General features: G+C 39.0%; 1 long non-coding RNA gene across 1 annotated transcript in view; it reads left to right on the forward strand.

Moving 5' to 3' along the window:
* The window catches only part of LOC128086620 (uncharacterized), a 218,427-nt gene extending 192,666 nt beyond the window's left edge, over positions 1 to 25,761 (forward strand). The window contains exon 5 of the long non-coding RNA XR_008209440.1: positions 20,896 to 25,761. This is a non-coding gene — a long non-coding RNA (uncharacterized LOC128086620). The remainder of the gene's footprint in view (positions 1 to 20,895) is intronic.
* The last annotated feature ends 1,522 nt before the right edge of the window (positions 25,762 to 27,283 follow it).

Raw genomic sequence — 27,283 nt, forward strand, 5'->3', positions numbered from 1 at the left:
GATTCTATCAATACTGACTGTAAATTATGGGATGTGTTTCTAAATCTGATGAGTTCCTGAAGTATACTATTTTATATGTCTTAAAGTTTTTCTTGGGTTTGGATCTCAAAACATATAATCTAATAATACTCTGCACAACTGCTTTCATCTTCCTGAGACAGTGTTTCAATTTGCCATAGTATTAAGATCAAAAATGTGGCATGAAGAAAGCTATTAATCTTATATCCTTTGCTAAAGTTGCGAGCGCTATCAGTTTACTCCCTACGTATCTCCAAAATGCCAGCTCAAGAGCCAATCCAACTGGAAAAATATATGATATGAAAAAAATAAAAAGACAAACAATTACAAGACAGATTTCTTCAAAACAAAGTTTAGTTCACTTAGAACAGGATGACTCAACCTTTCCTGCTAGGAAGTTAGCTGTCCTTCACTGGGGAATAAGAGAACATGGAATGTACTTTCATACTAACTCCTGTAATGTAGAATTTTTCTTTTCTTATGCAATTGATTTTGTTTGTCAGGCACAGCTTCTCAACCTGTGATGAAACATTCAAGCATTACCTATTCATTGACTCATCTAGAAGGGAATCCATGGGCCTACTAGTGAAGTGACGTATTACAGCTGTGCTGATGTCCTTGTTGTTTTCACTTGGAGTCCAAAGTACAGCACATGTTTGCAAGGGTTCATCTTGTGATGATTTTTATTATTTATTTATGTCAACAAATTCATTGAATGGAATGACACTCTAAATCTCAGCAGACTGGAGAGTTATGTGAAGTTTTGTAACGTCTTTCTCATGGAAACTAACAGAGGACTAATAGTATAACTTTCTATATATTCCAAATGAACAAAATCTTAAGACTCCTTTATACTCTTTCAAGAATGTGCAATTGGTTTCTTTTATATGTTAAAAATCCATAAAATTCCATACATAAGAATTTACAAATGTCAGAGGAAAAAAAAAACAAAAACTTTTTACCGTGGTTCAGCTAGGCTGAGTCTGTAGGGACTTCTGAAGGAAACCTCAATGATTGGCAGAACTGTTTGTTACTACTTTGTTATCAGTGATAGCTGAAGTTACAAAACAACTACTCAACTGCTAACAGGCAGAACTAGTAGTTCTGTTTGGTGAGAGGAATTAGTGATTTAATATTGTCTGCGAATTTTTTTTTTATGGTAACAACAGCAATTTATTAATAAAATCCACATGGATCTCATGACTAACAGAAAGTAACAGGCCCACAGCTTTCCCATACAAGGCCTACTAGTTAAAAATAAACAAATATGAACTGAACTGCTATAGCCTACGTTGAAATGCCTAAACAATTAGTCTGGGATAAAGTTCAAGCAAATTCAAGAAGTTGAAAAAAATGATTTGTATTAATAAATCAGTGGATGACTAAATCTCCAGAAGGGGGGTTGGGGGGGAAAGGGAAAAAAAAAAAAAAAAGTCTAGGCAGTCTGAGGATTTAGTAGGAGAGGCATTCTCAGCAGAATGTATTAATGCCTTTCTAATCAGTACTGGTAGGAAAAAAAATGTGAAAAAAATGAAATAAAGTATACAGTTCTTATTTCCCCTTGTTTGGGGGAAAGATGAGGAGTGGAGGAAAATTACACATTTTGTTGAGTTTAGTGAAACAAAGGTGAAGATTTGAATTTTATTTTTCTTGGATTTTATCCAGAATAAGTCTCAGTAAGGAACAAAACACATACAATATGAAGAATAAAAATGGGAACTTAGGCTGGAAGTTAAAAAGCTTCTGACTCTCAAAGGAGTGAGTTTGTGAAATAACCAATGGGAAAACAAGTAGAATAAACATGATGCAGTTGTCTGCACCTGTCTTATATAGATTTGCTGAACTTAACATTAAAATTAACGTGAAAAGCATGAGTGTGAACAAAGTGAGATGAAGAGTATGGGTATAGGATCTGTATTTTCTCTGCTAGGAGGAAAGGTGATTAAGATGAAGAATGAGAATCCATCAGTCTTAAATGTCTCTCTTCCCTGTGCTTTGAGCCCAACAACAAAAGGAAAATGGAGCAAGTGGGATCAGTTTGGGAATGGACAGCAGAGGAGGTCTGTGAGTGGCCAAGTGTCAGCTGTTGGAAATGTCAAAAGAATACAGGAACATCATGACAATTGGAAAAAAAAAAAACTGGGCAGTGTGGTGGAGGTGCTGCTGTGCAGGCCTGCTCAGGCAGCTGTTTTGTTAAGCATAATTTTCTTGTACATGACTGAATCATGTTTTTCCAAGTAGAGGAAAAAAGAATCTGAGATGTTTTCTTGAGAATTTATCTGGTGACAACATATTTACTGAGCTTCTCACAAAAATCATCACATAAATATTTGATTCTGATTGTGATTTCAGCAAGTTTATTTCCAAGAGCTTGATTTATAGATAAAATTCCGTGTACCAGTCTCCAAACAAAACAACGAAGACTGAGAATATGAAAGAGACAGAGTTACTGGGTTTTATTGTAACATAGTATTTTCAGCTACTCCTTTTTGACTTTAAGGATATAAATCACAGAAACTAAGTGAAGATGGAGCACATCCTTTCAGTTGTAATAATTTGCATTTCAATATTAACTTCTTCTGCCTTCCTCTCCCAAACCCTGACAGATTCCTTGCAGCAGTTTTTAGATGAAAAGTCCTGCAAAGCAAGGCAAAAATCTGAACACGGCTGAATTAAGATTGAAGTAATATAACTATTCAGGTTAACATAAAAGTAAAGTACCAGATATAATCTGATTTAATTACATAATGCAGAGACTTTGTGTCAGTGGAGTAAATTCCTGATTTAAAAAGGAGGTCTGGATTCACTGGAACACTTATAAATTTTTTCCATGGTCATGTTTTTAAAGAATGAATTTCTGGCCATAAGGAGGCATACAAGGAAATGAACAGGTTCCACTGTCCATCACTGCAAAGCAGAGCTATTCTCTCAGAATTTACTTGCTGCTAAGCCTGGTTGAAAATAAGTGGAAATTCTATTAAGTCTCTTGCTCTCCACTTCTTTTGGATCAGAATCTCATTACTTTAAAGTACAGTTACTGAAACAGTTTGAAATCAAATGCCTGAAATGTGTTCTTATTACTTGAAATTAGTAATAATTCTAGTAGTAGCTGAAAGTAATTTTAGGAGCGTGAACTGATGCAGCTGAGATTATAAATTGGCAGTGCAGATGTTCTTTTCAATTCATGAAAGCCAGTGCAAGTTTTATCTGGCTGAGAACTTAGTGCCCAGCATGTCAGGGCCTCATCCTGGCTTTGCTCATATGCACATTCTTGAGAACTCTTTTTATAAGTTGCCATCGAGCATGTATGAATACCTTTTTTCTTTCTTGAGGATGGGAGAAACCTTTCAAACACCATTAGCAGGCCATACGTTTTCCAACTACTTCATAATGTCTAACTTTAATATCCAAAAAATTTGTGCGGTAATTAGCATGAAGTCAGAACTGATGAGCTTTAGATTTCTTAGCCCTGCCATAAAGGAAGCAGTCAGATCCAGTCAATGTGAGAGATGAGAAGGTTTTATTTACTCTTTTGCTATATCCCAAAGGAAAAATAAGGTCAGAGAAAGGACATTAAGCTGTACAATATTTGGGAAGTGAGCTCTGCACAACGCAAATTGAATATACAATTCAAGTACAAGCTTGGTAAAGGAATCCCCACTGTGTATATGAAATGTTTCCCTGATGAATAGTCAATGGCTCTGGTTTGTGTTTTAAATTCCTCCTTCTGCACTCATGCATTTAGGAAACTAGGTTGGAAAAGATTCATTTCTGTCATTAACCAGATTTACTGGAACAAACAGGAATGCTTCCACTGTGAAGAAATTCCTTATGAAAGAGGCACTGAAGCAGTGATGTCAGGTGGGGAAGACATCTTTAGCGTTTGTCATAGCTTCCATAGGAAGCTTAGCTGAAAAGGTCACAGATGCTCTGAAGGAGCATGATATTTTGTTTTTCCAAAGTGCACCACCTGCTTACCATGGTAAATTACACTTAAATATAAGAACTGTGCAGATGGCAATACCCTGTCACTTAAGCATAGGCCTTCACCCACAAACAGGTGGTACATTTGACCTCAAAACATCCATAATAGTTATTCCTGCCTTGACAAACCCTGCTTTCTAACTGAGAAAACAAGAGCACAGCATGGCCTTGACTGTGGTCTAACTGCACCACCCTGCGTGGCATGTCTGGCCCATGTTACCAACCTATTTTTAAAAAGGAGCAGTGTGTGTCATCTGAAGAAGCTGTTTTCAGCTTCTGTTGCTGGAACTTAAGAATCATTTTTATCCTTCCTAACCGAAGAAAAGGAGGTGAACATGTTAAGAAAGGTATCTAAATATATCCATTAATTGATGAATGTGCTCACTTTGTTGCTTGTAAGACAATAGATGACTTCTGTTGATTGAATAAATACTGGAGCAAATGGAGGGTTTAGCTAGAAATTGTTTTTGTGGGAAGCTCTAGTTGTGGTTGTGGCATTAAACAAATTCTTTGAAAACATAGAAAAGATTAATCGTTGGCATCTAGAGAGGAAAAAAATGTTAGTGATGTTTATTGAAGGCATCGTTAAATGCCATGGCTTATTATAAAGCATGAAAGAAAACAAGCTTCAACAAACCACAGTAAAAGGAAGAATTTTTTTTCTTGTATTACAAATTTTTGGAAGAGCTGAGTTTCTGCTTTATGAGAACAAGTACGTCCCACTCCATATTTAACCTGTCAGAAGGATGAAGGAAGGTACTGCAAAAGTTCATTAAATAGGCACCACTAAAACAGTTTATAGTTCTTTGATAAAAGATAGGAAAGGAGAAGAAGGAAAGGAGGCAGAGAACGTGCCCCCTTCATGCAAGCTGCAGTACAGTCGCGAAGAACAGATCTTTTCTGCTGTGCATAGCATTTCGTAAAGTCAAACAAAATAAGACAGACTCAAGTATCATTCAGCTCTTTTGGGTATCTATGTAATGTCAAATTTAAGAAATGTTGCTTCTGAGCTCACCTATAAAAAGTACTGTGTATATTTCATCTCTTCCAAGTACGACGCATGAATGGGATCATCCTCTACTGCAGATCTACTCATAATATTTGACCCAGTGTTAGAAAGATGTCTATTAATCCTCTAAAATAGTATTTTAATATTTCTTATATTAACAATTATCCTCCATTCAGTGAAGAAGTCAGAAGATGTTATATAAAAGTCATTTTAATATTGAAACCAGATGGAGGTAGGTAGATGTTCTTATTAGATGCTGTTTACTGTTCATTTATCTTGATTTATACCTTAATTTCCTAGAATAAAGGAGAAATGTATGAAAAATTCAAGATAAACTTCCTTGGCTTCTCTTTGTCCTTGAATCCTACTCATTTTGCAGCCTTTGAGAAGAGAGAAGGAAAAAGCTTGATTAAAATTCAGATATAGACAACCCTGACAATTTCTAGAGTAAGGTCTCATAAAAGTGTATGTTTTATAGTTTATTATCTTTTCACAGTGTTGTACCTAACCAACAGTTAAAGGCTATACCCATTTTACAAATCTGTGTTCCAGACCTTTTTGTTTTTGTCTTTTAGTACATGAAAAGAAACAGCCAAATTTATAAAAGGCCTATAACAAATGACTATTCCATGCCACTGTCTAAAATCATCAGGATTACTACTGCATCCCAAACATTCCTAAACAATGAAAAACTTTACTGTCCTACCCAAATTATTTTGTTTCTGTTAGCTGGTATAAAAACTTCTGGAGCTCCTGGATTCCTCTTTGTTTATCGTCAATACACCTGGGCCACGTTGGAATAGTGCAAGTTGAATGGGCATGTAGACAAAGCAGCCCAAAAGAAACTCTGTGATCTTGTGCAATCACACAGTTAGTACATGGGTGAATGCATCAGCATTCTGCATTTCCTTTGGCCTGCTCCTTAATGGCTCTTTGTCTGTAACATAGCCAATAACACTCCCTACCAATACTTAGAATTAATATCTTGCGTTGATCAGTAGCCAGGAGCAACTGACTGAAGAGGAAGAGTAAAAGAAGTTTAAGTTACTTTGTACATGTTCATGTTAGTGCAGACACATGCAGAGAACTCTATTTACAGATTGTAAGCAGATGGCTGGATTTGCAATAGCAAGTCGTCATGACTTGCATCATAAGAAAATGTAAAATGAAGCAGCAATTCTTGTGCCTGTCTTACTGAATGAAGTGAAACTATATATTGAATTTGCTGAACTTTACAATAATGTCTCTCTATTTATCAAGAATGAACACAGGTAGTGATGATGTAGTTTATTGCTTTCTTTTGTTTCCTGTAGAGCTTGCATGTTCCATTACAGGTGCCATACAGTTCCTGCAAAATAGTATTTGATATTTCGTTTTCAAACCATTACTGTTCAGTCTTTTTTTTTCCTATGCTAAAAGTGAAGTTATTAAAAAAATAAAAAATAAAAAATCATGGAAAGTGTTTAATCAGGGTTTGTACCATTATTTGGTAAAAGATGATGACAGAGGCAGCACTCTACTTCAAAGACATATCAGTCTTTTTAATAACATGCCAGTGGTAATCTTTCTGTGAGTTTCCAAACCAGAAAATGAAAAACATGTGAGGCCATTCTATGAAAGAATGGTGTATTAACTCTTCACCGTTCTGTTAACAAATTGAGCTGCATAAATCTCTACCAATGGAAAGAGAGAAGGCAAAGGTGATGTATTCTTTGCCTTCTATTCTCATAATGAAGTTGACAGAAATGCCAGTTCCCCAGTGCATCTGATGCTCTGTCTAACTAGGCATAAACAAAAGAGCATTTGATTAATTCTGTGCTTCTATTGAGACAGGTTTCTGTCATTCATGGCCTGCTGTCCTTCTGTGTCAGAGGAAGACCAGTGTAATTAGAAATGCTGGTAAGAAACTTCTAGAGGAAGTAAGATGGTGAAATACATACTTTCATCCCCCAAGTAATAGACGATTTCCTCAAGCCTACAGAAATTGGTCTATAAGAGGTCTCTTTTGAAAGAAACAAAACTTTAAAGCAAATATATGTAAACATATGTGTGTTATACATACTAACATATATAAGTGTTTCACTGTGATGCTACAGACTAAAAGCCTTTTGCAAACTTTGGTCCTCAAATGGATTTTTTAATTTATATTTGCACACATAAACACCTTTTGACTAATCTGTAAAATATCTGTCTCTCTGTTGAAGTATGAGGAGCTAGCAGAGTACCAGACCAGTTAAAATAAAGTTATTATTTAGGTATCTGGATATGCATAGAAGTTTTAACCCTAGGTGAGATGTTAGACTGTACAAGCAAAGAATGCTATATACTGCTTCCATGTTTTGTTTTTTTTTTAAGCCTCTAAAATGTAGTTTATCTACTTTTAGCTAAGTTCTGCACACACAGAAGTGCACACAGAAAATACTCACATGTACACCTGCACACATTTACGTATGTAGAAAGTAGTCTCGTGTAAAGTGCATGGGATTTCTGAGGGACCACTTAAACTCTGAATATGCTCTTAATAAAAAAAAATCTGAGGGTGTTATTCAGGAAACAACTAAACCCTTCAGAAAACCTGGGTTGGATCAGTAGCTTATCCAGTTCTCACTGACTCTTTGATGTACTTATGTGGTCCACTTCAAGATGTTGCAAACTTTTGAGCTTTCAAGATAGCAACTCTTCAGAGCATTTTGGAACTTGTTTAATTTCACACGTGTAATCAGTACCATTTAATAGGACTAGCATCCTTTGCTTTTAGGCTAGAGCATTCATCACCTGCAAGCCCTGAGGAATGTGCTTTTGTAGGACACTCAGAATTTATGATTCTTTGCACAGATGGCCTGGAAGTCTTACATCTTCTCTTGGTGAAGTAATCTATCTATTCACAAATATAAACATTTGTTCAAGTCCAAGGTAAAGATCTATTATTTCATTATCTGTCAAATCATATTCACGTTCTGAATACACTGTGAATTGTTCTCAGAAGCACTTCTTATCATTCTAATTTGGCATTCCTCATGACTTTAAGAAATGGTTATTCATCATGACTATCATTAGATTCAAATGTATTAAATTTATTTCAGAAATAGATATCCACTAAGGGGGGAGTAAAAGGCAACACTAGTTTGTATGTAAATAGTGGGCACTAAAAATAGACAGTAAAGAGCAGACCTTATTTAGAAGATTTAATACTACTGAAAACACATCATCATCTACCCACATAACTAAGTAACATCCGTTTCAAAGGGACTCAAGCTTCTTCAGTAAAGAAACGCACAGAACTGTAGCTGTGTGCCTTTAACCGATAGCTTCCTGTGGAATAAGTGCTGAGGGCATTCCTGAAATTCCCAGGAGAAGGCTGCTGGCAGGAGCATGCTGTCGTGGCTGTTTTGTCCCAGTTCTGTGCTGACGGCTGTGCTACATCTGCACAGATGCCAGCTGTCCTTTGCAGCCATATATGGACAACACCCGGATTGAACCCAGTGCTCTTCTGCCCCTGGAACACTCTGAGGTCTCACGTTATGGATTCCCAATGATGTAATTATATGCATCTAGCAACCAAATTTGGTAGCTACCTCCTGGAGGGGGAGAGAAGGCTTTTCCCTATTTTTATTTTTTTTAATTAAAGAAAAAAAAAAAAACTAATTAAGGCGAGATTTATTTTTAAAATTTCAGCATTATTTTTTCTAAGCTTTTGTCAGGAATCTTATAATAGATTGGCAATATGCTTTTTTTTTTTTTTTCCTCAGCAAACAAAATTCTGTGACTAAACTTATGATTCTTGTCATCTAGAAATTTGAATCTTTTTGTGACTGCTGTATATTTACAAAGCTGACTAAACAAATGGAATTGGAAAAGTAAAATAAGCCCTGATTTTATAGCATTGTCTGTACATCTCTGTAGAAATACAGCTTGCACTAAATTTCTGAGAAGTCATAAAGATGTATTCTTTCAGCTTAGAAAACAAAACTTTTCAGTCACTGGTGAATTTTCTTCAAGGGGGACAAGAAAATATAAAGGGCAGGTAACATCAGGGCAAGGGGATGTGTCTTTAAACTGGAAGAAGGTAGGTTTGGACTAGATATTAGGAAGAAATTCTTTACTGTAAGGGTACTGAGACACTGGAACAGGTTGCCCAGTGAGGTTGTGGATGCTTCCTCCCTGGAAGCATTCAAGGCCAGGCTGGATGGGGCTTTGAGCAACCTGTCTAGAGGGAGGCATCCCCGCTTGTAGCAGGGGTTTGGAACTAGATGATCCCTTCCAGTCCAAGCCACTCTACAGTTCTCTGAATATTAAATGTACACAAAGTTGTTATCAATAGTATATTTGACAGCCACTTATGTATTGCTTTCTTCAAGCTGAATAGCTAACCATCTCTTTCATTACCTCCCAACAGTTCTGGCTACTCTGAAATTGCAGTTGCATTAATCCAAACACAGAGGGAAACAAATAACAAAAGGCTCTCTCAGCCTGCTTGTGCCCTCTCAGAGCCACATTTCTAGTGTTGTTTTGTTCACACATTAAAGTTATCTTGCTGTTACGTTCTCTTCCTATTCTGTATTGCTGGCATTTGTGTTAGAGGTCACACCAGTTCCTCTGTCCACTTCCAGATATTTGTTTCTGAGGACTGTCTTCAAAAACAACTAGAATTTACATCCAATCTAGAATATGTATATATGTACACACACACTCCCCTTCAAATTGCCTGTTGCAAGATGCCTCAGACTATGAATTATGTTGCATTATGTGGAACAGTCAGGATACTTTGTCCTACATACATTCATATCTACATTGTGCCTAAGCATGGACAATATTGACAGGTACTAGAAACATCAAAATTAAAACAAGTGGTAGAAAACAAACTGTTCCAGCACAGACTTCTCATATTGGATGATATGACGCAAATACTATTTTTTTCCTCCAAGAAATTTCTATCACTATTTTCCCCAAACAATGGTTTACATTCAGAGCATCCAGCCTTCTTTACATGTTAACTAACAGAAAGTCAGGAGTTTTATACAGTATGCAAAGATTTTGTAAATTACCTATAAAATGTATCATTAACGTGATGCATTTCCTTCACGTTCCTACACATAGCTGATGAAGTGAGGTTATTTGTTTTGTTGAGGATCTTAGAAGAGACATAGCATTTTTTAAGTATAGGTTATCACTGTGAGAATTAAATGTAAGTTTTACAGTGACAGCACTGGGAAACAATTCAAATACATTTGAAGAAATTTAGCTTTGTAGCAGTGAGCTTCTTGCTCTAACAGGAAGTATTTAAGAACTGCAATCTAAATGACAGATAAAACACACAGTGGTGTAAGAACAGATTAATTTGTCTTACTGTTCTTGTAATTCAATAAATTTCCAGATAAATTGGCTTCCCTTGCATCCAGCCCTAAATTCTGAAACAGATTTTTACTGCATATTTGTTTGATGTATAACACAACAGGCCCAGAGGCTAAGATCAGGAGTACCTAGGAACTCCAGAAGTACAATTCATATTTTAACTAGGGAAAAGAAGGCAAATGACATAATTTTCTTTTCTATATTTTGTTCTCTTCGTATTTATGTATGACATACTCCAGTGTCTGTCACAAATGGATTTACAGGACATGTACCAACTATTAAGAAAAGAAAGGCCCTCTCACTGAAATACTCACTTGTCTAAACTGAGACAATGTATATATCTAAGAAAGAGTGAAAACAAGATAAAAATAAAACCCTTGGATTAACTTGGTAATCATAGCACATCCCTTGCTTGTTTTTGCTCTGTATTTATACTAAATGGAGAGGAACTCATGCAGCCAGGGATTAAATGAAACCCAACAGAACATCCAGTGATTGCTTATGAGCTACGTAGCCAAATGTTTTCTGAAGGCAGATAACTTGGTTTGCTATTTAAACATTTGAAAGTGCTGTCAATGAATTAAAATTTCATCAAAACATCCTGTTTCATCAAAATCAAGCCATTTCAAAGACTATAAGTTTCAACAAAGCTTTCATCAGCAGTGCTTCTAAGGCGAATACATTCAAGCTCACTTCAGACCTGAATGAGATAATCATAAGTAAGTCAAAGAGTACTGAAAAAGGGAAAAAAGACCTCTAGTGGGCGTTTATCAGGCATTACTAAGAGCTGAAGGATTCACATCCTCCTCCTCCTGGTTTGGAAAACAGAATCGCAATGAGAAAATGCCCCAAAAGGAGATACCAGAAAATAGGTTTATTTATTGTCTGACTGGAAAAAAGCTGTCTGCATGATTTAGAATAATAATTAAAAGAATTATGTCACCTTCCACACAAATTCTGTCTATAAAAAGGAAAAAAAAATAGGCACCTCCACAATAAGATGATGACGAAACACTGCCAGAAGAGAGTGCTATCTCTATGAGCAGTGAACTGTAGCTTCCGACCAATTTCAGCTTCCAATCAGGCTGCTCAGTCTGAATTTGTTTAGACCAAGCAGTTAATCCAGTCAGGACAAACACAGAAATTTAATTTCCCCTCCTAAAGAAGGGAAAGGAAACAAAGAGGTAGCAGTTATTCCTCAAACCACCAATAGAAAGATGCCTAGTCTGGCTGAGCACATACAAAGGTTTAGTAAATATCCAAAATGCAGTAGTGGAATAAACCAAATTCAGATTCACTGGACCAGAAAGCCTTTAAAAGAAGAAACAGGAGTGAAAGTCCATCTGCTATTTGCATGACAAAGAAGAGAACTCTTGGTAAGGAAGATCCTGTCTTTTAATACAGTTTTTGTTTGTTTGTTTTTGTTGGTGGTTTTTTTTGTTTGTTTGTTTTTAGGGTTGATTTTTTTTTTTTTTTTTTTTTGCTTACAACGTAAACTATAGAAGGTAGAAAGCAAACAATCTACTACCTTCCAGGAGCCCTTTGTAGAAAGACCCAAAAAAAGAAAGTATGATGTTAATTTTCTCATTCTGAGCTTGCCCATGCAGTCAGGGGAGGAACCTGGGCAAGTTCATCAAAACTGTGATTGCCCTTGATGCTAGGTTCAGAAAAACAACCATTTCTAAATCTGTAACTTTGTCACCAGAATGGCTTCCTGAAATAGGTCCTACTTGGTTTTTAACAGCAATAAAGGTGCAGCTATCCAAACATGGAATGTCTGAAGACTCTTCTAAGTCCAAGAACAGTTGAAAAGAAGATGTTAGCAGAGAGAATCGGTGACTGAGAGGCAAGCAGATAACACTGTAAACAAACTTCATAATACATCAGCTATATTTGTAGCCATAACAACAAAGGACCCATAAGCCAGGGATGCAAAAGTGTTATTACGCTTTTCCTGTCATTCTGTATGCTCTAGAGAGCAATGTGCCCACTGATCAGTGTGATGTTACTGGCGCAGAACTTGCACAGATTGCCTTCAGTTGTGGATGGCTTTCTCCCTGTCCTCCTTTGCATTCTACGCAGAAATGTACAATAGGGAGCATGCTGAGATGGGAAGGTCTTGCAGGGGGAACTGAGGGGTGAATAATGAAAAGCTGCTGCAGGAGGCACCTTCCAATAAAGAGCTTCACGGAGCAGAAATCCTATTTAAGGATGAGAAGAAACTTCAAAGCTATCCCCCCTTCAGGAGTGTGAAACACTTCAGAGACTCTTAGATCTAGATAACACTATCAGTAGTGAAGATAAGAAAAAAAGAGTTTATACACACCTCACATTGTGTCTTCCTCTGAAAGTCTTGTTTTTAATTTTTATCCAGCTGCAGGAATTCATTGCTATGTTTGTTTGTTTTTTTTTCCAGACTCATCTGTGGCTGTATAAAAACTTGCCAAAGAATGTGGGTACATGTTATTAGACATCTGTCCAGGCTATAGTGCCTGAGCCAGGCACACTAATAAGCTTGTGGTAATTATTTTATACTAAAACTAGACTTTCCTACATAACAAGATGAAAATACATCTGTCAGTTGTGAGCTAACTTCCTAACAGGAATCTGGAAAAGGAGGTTTATCATACAGGCAGGAGAACTGGAGTGCTGCACAGAGGAAGAATGTGCAATAGCAATTCTTTGATATGTGGTACATTCTTTAATGTACATTTTAAAAGTAGGCTTATTCTCAAATCTGGTGCTACTTCAATAATAATGTAAACGGTAGATAATATGAAATTTTTCATATTCAGTTTCAGACAGGTAAAAATGGGAATTTTGCACAAAGAACAGAAAAAAAAACAAAAACTTTCAAATGAGCAACGAGCTTGACAGGAATCTTAAATTATTCTGTGCTACAATTTGATAGGCTAGCTTCTGGTTTCATGAGAATATTCTGATATTGTGTAAAATAAGTTTGAATCCAAACTCACACCAAACACACTTACTGTTAAGTTTTTAAGTAAGTCTGAAAACAAAGTGTTTAGACCTGGACAATCTTGCCTTCTCTCACTTTTAAAAATACGTTGAGGGTTTTTCTCACAATATGAAAGTGGATAGGAGCATGGTACAGTTGGTCAGTGAAATAAAGTTTCCTGCCTGGTTGACTACTGGTTTTAAATCATTTCACTCAGCTCTGCATTGATAAATATTTAGGAAAGATCTTTCTTGCCTCAGAAACACTGATGATTCTTATTAGTGTCCTACTTAAGTAGGGAAAATGGTTGCATTTGCTACAGTTTTATCTTCTTCAGCTTACTTTGTCTGTTGGACCAAACTTTGAAAACTTCCAAGCAGTGAGCAACATAGAGGTTTCTCCTCTCATGATCCTGTCTGTGTTGGCATTTATACCCTATGGATGCAATGTGGAGAGCTGTGAATAATAACACACACAAAGTTAATAACTGATATGTAGAGCACTTAAGTCTGGTAATCAAAGACACAGGAAGGCCCAGTAGCTAGAAGTTGAAAGCTGCAACGTGGAAACAGGATGAGTGTTTTAAATGGGAAAATGCAACTGGCTAGAGATCTGTGAACCATCAGCTGGAATCTACTATGCAAGACATCCTGCCCTTTGAAAGACTCTCTCTTCAGCTGCAGGGTTTGGGGCTTGATAAAGAAATGGCTGGGAGAAACCAGATGACCTGAGTAATGCAGGAGGTCAGATATGCTATCCAGAACAGACTCTTCTGGAAAGGAAATTTGTAAAAATAGTAATAGAAATATCCAATCCTGTGAGTGTTTCAAACTTTTATTTAAGACTTGGGTTCAACACCTCGAATGTAATGTACTTTTCTCCCTCAAATTCCATTTATATCAGGCCAGCTTCTCATGACTACTTATATTTAGTTTGCCTGGTTGTCACTGGTCACATTTTTACATTTGCATTACATTTTAAATCCCCTGAGTCATGTTCATGTTTACCACTCTTTTCTTTCTTTTATGAGATTTTTCCATAAACCTGAAATTAAAAACATCCTTTCCTTTTCTCTGCTGAAGAGTCACAACCACAAGCAATCTATCACATGTCTAATTTGTCCCTTACAATTCTTTCTTATTCCTCACAAAAGATGCATTTTCAACAAGAAGTTCAAGCTCCATTTCTCCCAGTTTCCTATTTGGATAGCAGAAAAAAACAAAAAACAAACAAACAAAAAAAACTTGCCCCTCTTCCAAATACTTAGTTTCCATTTTTTTTTTCCTTCAAATTCTGCTTTGAAAGTGATTTCAATGAAAATTAGGTCTTTCTACTCCCTGCCATCTCAGGCACTTTTATTGTTCCTTCCCAACCCCCCCCCTTTTTTTTCCTTTTTTTTTTTCTCCCTCTCCTTTCCCCCCCCCCCCCCCCCCCCCCTCCCCCCAAAGCTGTTTTTGAGCTGGAGGGGAAAAAGCTGTGGGCAACAGGCTGTGCTGTGTCTGGGCCCATCATCTCACTCCCTCACATAGTTCACCTGTTTCAAGATTCAGAGTCATGACTCAATTTGCTGTTCACTGGAGACAAAGAAATGACGCATGTACAGAGTAAAAAAAAACAGCCAAACAGGATAAAACAGTATGTCCAGAAACATTGCATAACAGTTTTTTCTTTAAGCAAGAATTTGTAACTTCACATTTAGCTCTGTATTGTACTACAGGCTGAACATGCTAATGGAGTAAAGACAGCTATTTTCATTCCACATTTTTATCTGTATCATGAACACTCTCAGTCCTGACTGAGATTTGTTACCTGAAGCACAACTTCCCAAAAGTAACAAATTGTCTTCCTACAGCTTTTCACAGATAGCAATAAACCAGTAATGTATGTAATATCTGGGCATGTTTGATACCTAGATTTCTGTAGGACCCTGTATGAGGGACTTATGCATGTTCCTCCAGCTTCCTGAAACCATGGCAGTGATGTGGCTCTCACTCTAGGTTATGAGTATATAAGTAAAGTTTGCAATTGGTTCAGTTGGTTTCTACATCTTCACTTAAGTTATTGTTTCAAGAGACAACATAATACCAAGGGAAAAATAATGTGATGTGTGGGAGCTGGCAGTAGGGATTTTTCCCAAATGTTTGGGAGGATCCTATTTCTCACAGATGGTGTTGCCAAGAAACATCCTGCTTTTCTTTCAGAAAATAAGGACTACTGGCAATAATCTTGTGCCTAAAGTATTTCCCCAGTCCTAACACCAACATTACTGTAAAACAAGAAAGCTTTATTCAAAGATACTTCACTTTTTCACAGAAAGGCCTAACAAAGAGAGGTGAAGGGATTAATTTAACACCAACAGAGGCAACCACAGACTACCTAGGAAAAGAGCCTGTGGGAGAGGAAGGAGATGTGAGATTAGCCCCTTTCTAAGTAGATGGTCTGTTGCAGTGGTGGGGAATTTTGAATCTAGGTGTCCCAGCTTCAAAGACTGACCCTTTAGAAAGGGGGCAATAAATATTAGCAAGTTTTCTTTCACAGGCACACGTGATCATGCCATGGCTACTCTCTTCTGCAGGTTGTCCCTCAGATTATCTCAGTCTTCACATACTAGGCAGAAAAAGTGTTTCGTTAAGGTAGCAAAAGATCAGCCAGGATGCTGAGTCAAATACCTTTACTTTTCAACATATTAAAAAACAGGGAATATGAATATCTGCGTATGGCTGGAAGAGAAGTCCTCTGCTGTAGCTACTGAACAGAGATGCTGATAGCAGAACTCATACAGGACACTTTACAGGTCCTTGCATTAGGAATATAACAAGGAAGGCATGTGTGGAAAAAGGGAGACACTCAAGGGAACCTATTGCCACTGGATTGAAATGATGAGCAGGTCTCTTCCTGACTGAGCAACTACCAGCTATCACTCCTGCAATGCTATAAAGTGATGGAAAGTATAGCAATAGTAGCAGAGTAGCACTATCCTAGGCTGCAGCAAATGAGAACAAACCCAAATGCAGCAGCCAGGGACACAGAAACAAAAGAAGAAAAACTGCTCACCTTTAGAAAGCCTCCAGTAGGTAGGGATCTCCAGCACAATACCTTTGCCTTTACTGCCAACCCTCAAATGAGGTCTGGAAGGGGTGGATCCTAGCTGCAACCCTTCCAATCACTCAGGTGCATTGCATGTAGCTGAGCTCCCCTAGATTGGCCCTGCCTTCCTACCAGGTGCTCAATCACTGTTTCAGGCCATGATTTAGCATTTCTACTACACCTCCTAATGTAGGAACCTCAGAAATCAAAGCAGCCTGACTTACCAGGCAGAAATCCCAATATGCTCCCAAAATTACAGAGGACAAAGACTTTGGCATAAAAAGACTTTCTTTTTCTCTCTTTGTAACTCCAAGGTGGTATAGAATCTGTTAGGGAAATATGTAAGCCTACAGATTATTTGTCATAACTGTATCTGGTGTAGTGAATGGTAACAGATATAAATTTACATTAGAAGCTGTGAAACCTCAGTCAAACCTAAAAAATTAGCATGTCATAGAATCATAGAATCATAGAATCATAGGGTTGAAAAGGACTACGTTGATCGTCTAGTTTCAACCCTGCTGCTATGTGCAGGATCGCCAATCACTAGACCAGGCTGACCAGAGCCAGGCCTTGAATGCCTCCAGGGATGGGACATCCACAACCTCCTTGGGCAACCTGTTCCAGTGCATCACAACCCTTTGTATGAAAAACTTCCTACTAATATCTAACCTAAACCTCTCCTGTCTCAGTTTAAAACCATTCCCTCTTGTCCTATCACTATCTACCCTTGTATACAGCCATTCCCCCTCCTGTTTATACGCTCCCTTCAAGTATTGGAAAGCCACAATGATGTCTCCCCAGAGCCTTCTCTTCTCCAAGCTAAACAGTCCCAGTTCCCTCAACCTTTCCTCATAGGAGAGGTGCTCCAGCCCTCTGATCATCTTAGTGGCCCTCCTCTGGATCCAAGATCTCCACATCCTTCCTGTAGTGGGGGCCCCAGGCCTGGACGCAATACTTCAGATGGGGCCTCACAAGAGCCGAGTAGAGGGGGACAATCATCTTCCTCTCCTTGCTGGCCACCCCTTTTTTAATACAGCCCAAAACACAGTTGGCCTTCCAGGCTCCAAGCACACACTGATGAATCATGTCCAGCTTCTTGTCCACCGGGACCCCAAGTCCTTCTCTGCAGGGCTGCTCTCAAGGAGATCTTCCCCCAGTTTGTATAAATACCTGGGATTGCCCCAACCCAAGTGCAGCACCCTGCACTTGGCCTTATTGGATCTCATTAGGCTTTCATAGGCCCACTTCTCCAGCCTGTCCAGGTCCCTTCCTTCCAATGTATCGACTGCATCGCTCAGTTTGGTGTCATCTGCAAACTTACTGAGGGTGCACTCGATGCCATCGTCTGTGTCATTGATGAAGATGTTGAAGAGTACCAGTCCCAAGACCGACCCCTGAGGGACACTGCTTGTGAGCAGCCTCCACCCTGACACAGAACCATTGATCACAACCCTTTTGCTGCGTCCAGCCAGCCAATTCGTAATCCATCAAACAGTCCATCCTTCAAATCCACACCTCTCCAATTTGGACAGAAGGATATGGTGAGGGACCAAGTCAAAGGCTTTGCAGGAGTCCAGACAGATGACATTTATCGTCTTCCCCCCATCCACTGAAGCCATCAGTCTATCATAAAAGGCCACCAGATTGGTCAGGCAAGATCTGCCCTTGGTGAAGCCACGCTGGCTGTCCCATATCACCTCTTTATGTCATATGTGCCTTAACATAGCTTCTAAGAGGATCTGCTCCATGATCTTCCCAGGCACAGAGGTGAGGCTTACAGGCCTGTAGTTCGCCAGGTCTTCCTTTCCTACTTTTTTAAAAATGGGAATAATGTTCCTTCTTTACAGTCACGGAGGACTTCACCAGACAGCCATGATTTTTCAAATATGATGGAGAGTGGCTTGGCAACCACATCAGCCACCTCCTTCAGAATCCTAGGATGGATATCATCTGGCCCCATGGACTTATATATGTTCAATTTCATGAGGAGGACTTGGACTTGTTCCATTGTTACAGTTGGACAGAAACCACTCCCCACACCTTCACCTAGAGGCTCGTGGTCCTGGAAGACATGGGAAGCCTGACCACCCATGAAGACTGAGGCAGAGCACTCATTGAGTACCTCAGCTTTTTCTACGTCTGAGGAAGCCAGCTCCCCATTACCTTTCATCAGAGGGGGAACACTGTCCTTGGCCTGTCTCCTCCTGCCTATGTACCTGTAGAACCCCTTCTTATTATCTTTCACATCCCTCTTCAAGTTCAGCTCCATCTGCGCCTTGGCTTTCCTAATCCTATCTCTGCACACACGGACAACAGCCCTGTATTCCTCCCAGGCTACACAACCCTGCTTCCACTTCCTGTGCATTTCCCTCTTTTCCCTCAGTTTAAACTGCAGGTCCTTGCACAGCCACGGTGGTCGCCTGCCTCCCCTGCTCGACTTCTTCTGCTGGGGATGGAGATCTGTTGCGCTTTCAGAAGGGTGTCCTTAAAGAGCTGCCAGCTCTGTTCCATGCCCATGCCCTTGTGTTTAGGAGCAAGAGGTTTGAGTTGGACTTCTTCACAGGCAGACAAAATGTACTAATTCTGAGTCCAATTCCATGTTTTTCTTGTTTTAGTTGTTATGATAGTCATGGCTACCGCTACAAAATTAGGCCATTAAAAAAAGACAAGCAACTCAATCCAAACGATTCCATTTGAGCTAAACTTGGGCTCAGCAATAGACAGAGACGTACCTATTTAGGACATGTGTTTTCTACTTATTCCTGCCTTTGACTTGTTTTGGATGGTACAGCCAGTTGACAGATGAAATTTCCTTCATAGGGAAAGAAGCTGATATTTTTAAAACTATTTTCATCCAAAGATTTAAGATTAAAACTATTTTCATCCAACACGTTTAGAAAAAAATCAGTTCCGAAATGTCAAAATATTTTTTTTCAATCAAAACCAAACATTCAACATTTCCCAACCTGTTTTAAACATGCTCTCATATGAGCTGGTGTATGCCCTTAATCTGGAGACATGTTGCTTTTCTTGGGAGTGGCAATTCAGGTGCATTATTTTTACTTTTATCATAGAATCATAGAATGGCTTGTGTTGGAAGAAACCTCAAGGATCATCAAGCTCCAACTCCCCTGCCACATTCAGGGCCACCAACCTCCATACCTAGCTCTAGACCATATAGACTTACACATAAAGACTACACAAAGTATTCCATTAGAGCTCAGGATGATGGAAAGCCGTTTGGAAACTGGCATCAAATGGGAAAGTTGCACTTGGGCAGTGCACAATGTGTACATGCTAAAGATTGGTCAAGATGAATACTCTCGTCCAGAAATCCTGTAGATACATCTTCACAATGGGAAGTAATCCATTGGAGCTACCAGTCCAAATTAACACACCATGGACTCCATAAGTACTTCACTTCTCAGGCAAGCAGTGGAAGAATACTCTGTATCTTTCATCTGTTGCTGGAAAGTGGTGCACAAGTCAAAATCACAATTTAAAAGTTAACAGCTGATCAACCTTACTATAAGCCTACTGATACAAAGTCTGCAGAAAGGAAGGATTGCTTTATTTCAGGAAAGAAAGCAAAAAAGTCAGATCCTGCCACCAGAAGAATTACTTTTAATTTCTACAGGTTTCATGTTTGTTCTTTTGCCTGAGCTGTGCTTTGGGGTGCATTGGCTCTTTTCTCTGGAGTAAAATATTAAAAATCTACATTTTTGGGGGGGATCTCCACAATTTTTTAAAGGTATGGCAGAAGTGTGGTACTGTCACAGTACAGTTTTAATGGGAGAAAAGTGTTGCTGTGTTGTCTTAAAGATTTTATTAAATTGTGCTTAGAATTCATTCATTTTGTTCACTCAGATTATAGATGAAATTCTTGTTGTAGGATGTTTATATGTCCCAGAGTATTCATAATTCATTGTGTTCAGCCATCTACAAGCGTTTAATTACAGACTGTCTGTTTCATGTAAAAAATGCTTGCCAAGACTCTTTTGGCAGAGTAAGGAATGAATTTTGTGAAGGAAAACCAAGTTGCTCATCAGTGGCGGCAGCAAAAATGGGGAAAAGAGCTACCCAAGAGTTTCTTGAAGATTCCAGTTGATGGATCCTGGCATTATTTGGTCTCTTATATAAACCTTGATGAAATGGTGCTAAATTTTGTGTGGAAAGCTTTATTTCTTCCCCCCTTCAAGAACTGTAGTTGAATGTACATTTAAAAATGGTATGTGAAAATTACTCATAAGACATCATTATACAAGATATAAGCACAAACAGTACAGAAAGGGAGAAAGCATCTAGTCTTTGAAAATACTATTTGTGCTTCGTGCTTTTTTAAAACATAAACATTCATTATCAGGATCTTACTAAAGTGAGGCTGCATTTTCACCTTCCACTGTCTCACAGCATAAAAATAGCATATTTGAACTGACCAGAAGATGGATGTCTCTTTGCTTTCATATTTCTTTTTTCTTTGCAGATTTTTATGAAAATTTATGCCTTGCTGTTGAATGTTGAAAAAATCCACTGAGATGCTTTTAAAGTTAAGCCTGAAGATTTAAATTGGAAATGACTGAAGAATGAGTTTGGGTCTTTTTGAAGTGCTATTGTTTTGACTCCTTGAAGGCCCCACATGAATACTTTCTCTCTCCTTCTCTTTCCTTGGAGATTCATAACTGCAACTGCTGTGCAAAGTAAAGTTTCCACTGAGGACTAGCTAAGCAAATCCGTCATGCTGAAAGTGAAAGTTGTATCAGAAGGAGTGGGATTTCCTGAAGTGCTGCAAGTCTCAGTACTGGAGCAGGCTCTATTTCAGTCATCCCTCCACTGCAGCATACATCAATAGATGGAATCAGTGCATCTTTTCTATTTTACTTCAGCCTCCTACTCACTGACCGCAGCAGGGACTGTGTCGCACCATTGAGCACCAAGCGGCACTGGAGAGAGGGAGTCCAAATGTCCACAGAGGCCCTGAGGTGTGCCTAGAGGAGGAGAACACCCCAGGGTGTCTCACCTTCCTCCTCCATCCTCCTACCAAAGCCAGATGCCCTGAATGTGCTGAGCTAAACTGAAACCCTGCCCTGTGGCTTTGGGGAGCAGTCAGCTGTGCAGCCGTGGATGCTGTATACTGAGGGAGCACTACTCTCTTGCTTCTATTGGTAGAAGTGAGTTTTTCTTAAAAAACAGCAAATTATACAGTCTCACACCTGACTCTCCAGCTGAATGGGTGGAAATGTCTTTTGCTGGGCCTCAACAGTAAAGGAGCCAAAGGCCAGGGGTCAGCTATTAGATTCAGCTGTTCCCTATTGCAGGTTCAACTCGTGTTCCCTGGCCTGGCTGCGCTCTGAGGAACCTTGAGGCACTTGTGCCTTTGTGGTATGAGCTCATTTGTTGTCATTTCCACTTTGGAGTGGGAAAAAAGGTCATAAGAAGAGATCAGTAAATGTGCAGCATTCATAAGCAAGGCCTCTTCAAAAACAGACATGTTGCAGTGTTATCATATCCAGGAAAACAGCAACAGACAGCATAGCTTTAAAATACCACCCAGGAAGTCTTGCTTGGAAAGGACAACTCACAGCATCAAAGCCTGGACATACTTGCCAAACCATGCTTTAACTTACTGCCAAGACACCAGATTTATCCCCTTAGTAGCAATGATGCACTAGGCAAGATGGTGGCTGCTACAGCAAAGTGGGGATGGGTTTGTTTCGTAGTGGTCACAATTGTTGCTCGGCCTCTAACTCTGCCTTGCTGGTCTGTTCAACTTCTGCAACAACGACAGAAGGAACCCTACAGACATTAATACTTGATGCGAAAGGTACATGAAATTAGCCTGAGGACTGTTTGGGAATAAGTAACTCTCAAGCATACAATAAGAATTCAAGAGAATTAATTTAACAGCTAAAAGTCAAATGTAATGAAAAAATATTTATGAAAATTTTTTATGTTTAGGTGAATAGTTTCAAGCCAAAAATAAATGAGAAATATGCATGGCCTGATAGAAATTGGACTGTGTTTAGATTCTGATAACCTGAAAGAGAATTTTTTAGCATAATGATAAGTTTGGGTGATTATTTGAAGAATAAGAACAGAATGGCTGTTCTTGACTTTAATTTGGAGCCAAAATATTCTATGTAGAGAACTTGTGAAATTCATATCCCCTTTAGTTCTGCAGTCTGTAATTACTCACTTACAGGACATAGTATTCAGATTTATGAGGAAGAAGGAGAGAGTGGCAGTCAATTGTTATTTTTTATTTCTAGCCAGTGTTTGCAGATTCAATTGTGATAACCAACCAAAACCTGATTTTTTTCCCTTCAAACAGCTCTGTCTGTGGTAAAAAGTGTGTATCCATGTTTTACATCTTTTTCAGTGCATAAACATTTAAGGATACTTACTTAACCACATGACAATTTTCTGAGCCTTGCAAGTCTTACAAATCCCTAATCACAGGTTGATATATTCAATAACGTAGAATTAATGAGTAACAGTTGAAATGTGCCTGGCTTAGGTGGCTACTGAGGTTCTGTGGTGTTGAAATAATAAGGTGTGGGTCTGGTTAGAAGGGGACTAGGCATCTGTTCCCACCTCAGCTATGACTTCCCATACTAGTACCCATATTCATGTGGAGAATTATAGCACTAGTGATTGTGCTATTACAGTGATAGTGATTACTGAAGTAATCTAAACAGAAAACTTTGCTTCTCTGGAAGTGGGGAATAACTACTGTATTTTAGTGACATGCTAATTGAACCTCGGTTTGAATGTCCAAAGGTGTAGTTCCTGGCTGATGCATTTATACACTATTGAATGTAAATTTTTACTCACTTAATCTTGTCTTAATGTGATTCTTTGGTTGACAAGGTAAGTTTGTGACTTCTGAGCTGAGAATTGTCTTAAGCTGGTCACAGCTTTCATTTGGAGCAAGCACTATACTTGTTACTGTGACAGAGGCCCTTAAACAGGAAGACGGGTAAATTCTACCAGCAAGGAATGGTAGCTGGCCTCACTGGGACATGTAAAGCTTTTTGGTAAGAGAGGGCATAGCAATGAACAACTTCCTGGAAACCTTAGCAATGCAGAGGTTTGAAAGAACTATATTGGCCTGCAGTTCATAAACATCATAGGCTGAATAATCTGCTTCTAAGTGCATCAGAAACTTTTGCTCATATATTTAGACTTCGCTTCTAGAACTAAAAGTGCTAAAAAATGGCAAGACTAAAAAGGCAGCACAGCAATAAAAATTCCATTTTGACTCTGGGGAGAGCTTCAGAGATGTTGTGGTCAGAATTTTCTCCATTATTTGCAAGTTCTCAAAGAAGAATCTTCTTTCTTTTGGATTAGCTTTTTGTAAAATCTATTAAGATTTTTAATTGCATTTAAAAATATTATGTTTTGAAACTTAGTCTGCAGGAAGTTTAACCAGACCTTATTAAGGACTCTGAGTGTGACAGAAGCTTGTGTATCAGCAAGGTGCTTTGCTTGTCTGCCCAATGCCAGTTTGGGGAGTAAACAGAGTGAGGGAGGCTCAAATTATGAGCTGCTTTGGTCTTCATAGTCAGTAAGTACTTTGCCACTTCCATTGCCTCATTACATCTCTTCTATTAGAAAGCCTTCATAAATTACAGGAATAAGTGGCCCTTAGCAAATAACTTCAAAACAGAGCAACTAAGTAGGACTGGAGGAGAATGGGAAACTCCATTCTGCTACTGCTAAAGCAGATAGTTCTGAGCTGCTGGCATTTTTTTCCCCTTCTCTGCTTAGGATGAAAGACAAAAATGTTAATAATTTCCACAAATTGAAAATCTGAAAAATGTGAGCTGAGGTCAGCTGGAACATTTCATTTCTATAATTTTGTAATATCTTTTGACAATGCTGATCTGTCTTTAATCTATTTATGCCTAAATTTGCTAAGATTTCAAAATTTTAAAAAGTTCCAGCTTGAAGGAAACAAAAGCTTTCTAACTCAAAATGTTGAAGAAAGACTACATTTTAATGTTTTCAAAAAATAAATAAATCAAGGAGCAATAAGAAATTGAGCCTTTTCTTAGCCATTAGTCTGAGTCATAACACAGATCAGTAACAAATGCTGTGTATTTCAGTAGGAGAGCACTCCAGTGACTAACTTTTTTTCCTATCCGGTTGACTGCAGTGACATTTGGGTCAGGCCTACTAAGATGGTTCTCCTAACTGTGCCAGTGCCAGAAAAATGCTTGCATGGTGATAAGTCAATGGAACATCAAAGAGAAATATTCATTTTTTTAGTCAAGAGCAAGATATTTGATGATGGAACTAATCCCTAGGCAATAAAAATTTTCCTTTACAGTCAATTCTGTGATTAAGCCAAAGCCACTGCTTTGTTCCTCCACCTGTCCCTATGAGTCAGCAGTGCTTTCCTCATGCTTTTCCTCCAAGTTAGATGACAGTGCCTCTCCTGTGCTGCAGATGCACAAGTGTTTTGCCTACAGTTGTGACTTGTTTAGCTTTTGCAATGTTGGGAGCCACTCTGAGCTCTGGCACACTTTTTACCAAATAGGAGAGTCTGGTGGGGGCAATCTCATACTGCTCATGGCTTTGTTACTGTAAAAATCAGGAGTTTGAAAATCTCATCACAACCATTTGTAATTTGCTTAGAACTGTAACGAAAATGCTAAATTTTGTCCTTAAAAGTACTGAAATTTTTAAGATTTAATCCCATTGGATTCTAAAAGCCAGAGGTATAATATACATCTTTGTGCCAAATTTTCTCATAGTGTTTTGTTCCTTACCTGCAACTCCAGTGGGCACAAAGACATGTCCACTTGGTAGTGCTGTACATGTGAGTTACACTGTTGTAACATCTCTGTAAGAAGAGTTTCTTTTTTTGCAAGGACACCTTTGAAATTCTATCTGGTCAGTGTCTGAAGTTAGAACAGGAGCAAAACATTGTCCTCAAGTACCAGGCTGAGAGATTAATTCAAATGTTATTGAACTTTTGCTCTGAGTTAAGGTCAATTGTATGAATGAACTTATATTCCGTTTCCAAATGGGCACATCTGTAATTTACAATATATGTTTTAGTATATCACATAACTACATTTTGCTTCTGATTCTCTATACTGGGGTAAGTATTTGGTGGCTTTTGCCAGATGTTCTTCTGAAGCCAATGTGAATATCAACAACATGAAGTAAGAGGTGCCACCTGTACAAGTGTCATGCCAGGCCACGCAGTGTGCTTCCCACCTAATCACAGAGAGAAAGAATCTGTGTGACTCAGAGAGGCAAAGGAAAATAAATGTCAGACCTCTGGACTGAGAGCTCAGCTGCCAGAGAGGAGGGTTGTTGGAGCCAGTGAACTCTCCATTGCCTTATTGGAGAGTTCAAAGCCAACTCCCCATTGGCTTTTAGGTCTGTGATTTCTGTCGCCATGGCATCCATCTCCCCCACAGAAACAAAATTCTGCATTTGGCTGCTACTGCTTTGGTAATAGCAGTGGGACCAACTACTTTGAGGTATGGTGTTGCTCATACAACAAGTAAACATGGCAGTAAACAGGCCAACACAAAACACAGAAGAGTATACAGTATACATACACAAACTTTAAACTGACTCCTCTCATGCCATAATGATGAGCAACATATTCTGACCATTCCTTTCCCATGCAGGCTTAGCCTGGCTGATCTGTGTACTCAGCACTGAAACCTACACTTTTCCCAGGACCCATCAGGTCAGACTGCCCATAAACCAGTGCTTCTTTGATGGCCCTCATCCTGCTTTCAATTGATGTGGCAGTGCGTGAATACCTATGACCGAAAGCTTGATATAAAATTCATTTGTCTAAACACCAGCTATTTATGTTTGATGGCCTGAACAATTATTAATCTTGATTGGAAATATAAGTCATTGTGTGCACAGTATCCTGTCACAGCATCCCTGTTAGCTCCCCCGAGGCCAAATTCTCTGACAATGCACACAGTGTCCGGTTCTTTCTGCACACAGCACCGTGCCCTAGCTGAAATCCCAGGCAGGAAACCTCTTTTTCTGTATGCTCACCAGTGTGGATGATCCCCAGGAATTTCCCGGGTCTGCCAGTGTATATCCCATAAGACAAGAGACAGGCCTTGCACCGCTGTGCCCAACAGTTTCCATATTTTCACATACTGTTCAAAAATGCCATAAAGCACATGCCAACCTCGGCAAGCAAAGCACATGTCCCTCCTGCCAGGACATGAGCTCCCACACAGTCCTGTGCCTGGGGAGAGCTCTGAAGGAAACAGAGCCTCCTTTAACCCACAGTGAGAGTGAAAAGTACCAGAGTTGCTGTTCCTTGATGGTAGAAACACAGTATGATCCCTCTTTGCTTCCCTCTAATGTCTGAATTCTCACTCTTATTTCAGGACTCTGCTCCTCCACTGCCACCAAAATACCAAATCCAAGGCTTCCAGATAAGCTACATCTGCCAAGCAAACAGTCACATATATGAAACCTAGTACAGCAGGACCTACCACCCGATGCCTTGCTGGCTGCATCTAGTATGAACGTGTACCCAGTGCTCTTTTGTCAGCAGTTGTCCCACACAGCCACCCCCAGCCACTACACAGCCCACAGAAATACGGGTGTTGGTCTGGGCTGTGGCAGTACTTATTTGCCTCATCTGTCACATCCTCTTTTATTTTTGTGATTCCTACAAGAAATGTGCGTCTGTTCTTGATTTGTTATTAGAAATCTCTTTGTGAGTGAATAAGAGCAGAAGGAGAGAAGACAGACCACAGAGCACTGTGGATTACACACTGTTCAAAGGCACACTGGGCAGAACGCAGCACAGACAACCCTCAGAAAACTGCAGAGATTATTTTTGGGTCTGCAGAGTGGATCAAACCAGGTGCTCC

The sequence above is a fragment of the Tympanuchus pallidicinctus genome, unplaced genomic scaffold, assembly GCF_026119805.1.
Source record: "Tympanuchus pallidicinctus isolate F22 unplaced genomic scaffold, pur_lepc_1.0 scaffold3, whole genome shotgun sequence".
In the NCBI taxonomy this organism is placed as follows: domain Eukaryota; kingdom Metazoa; phylum Chordata; class Aves; order Galliformes; family Phasianidae; genus Tympanuchus; species Tympanuchus pallidicinctus.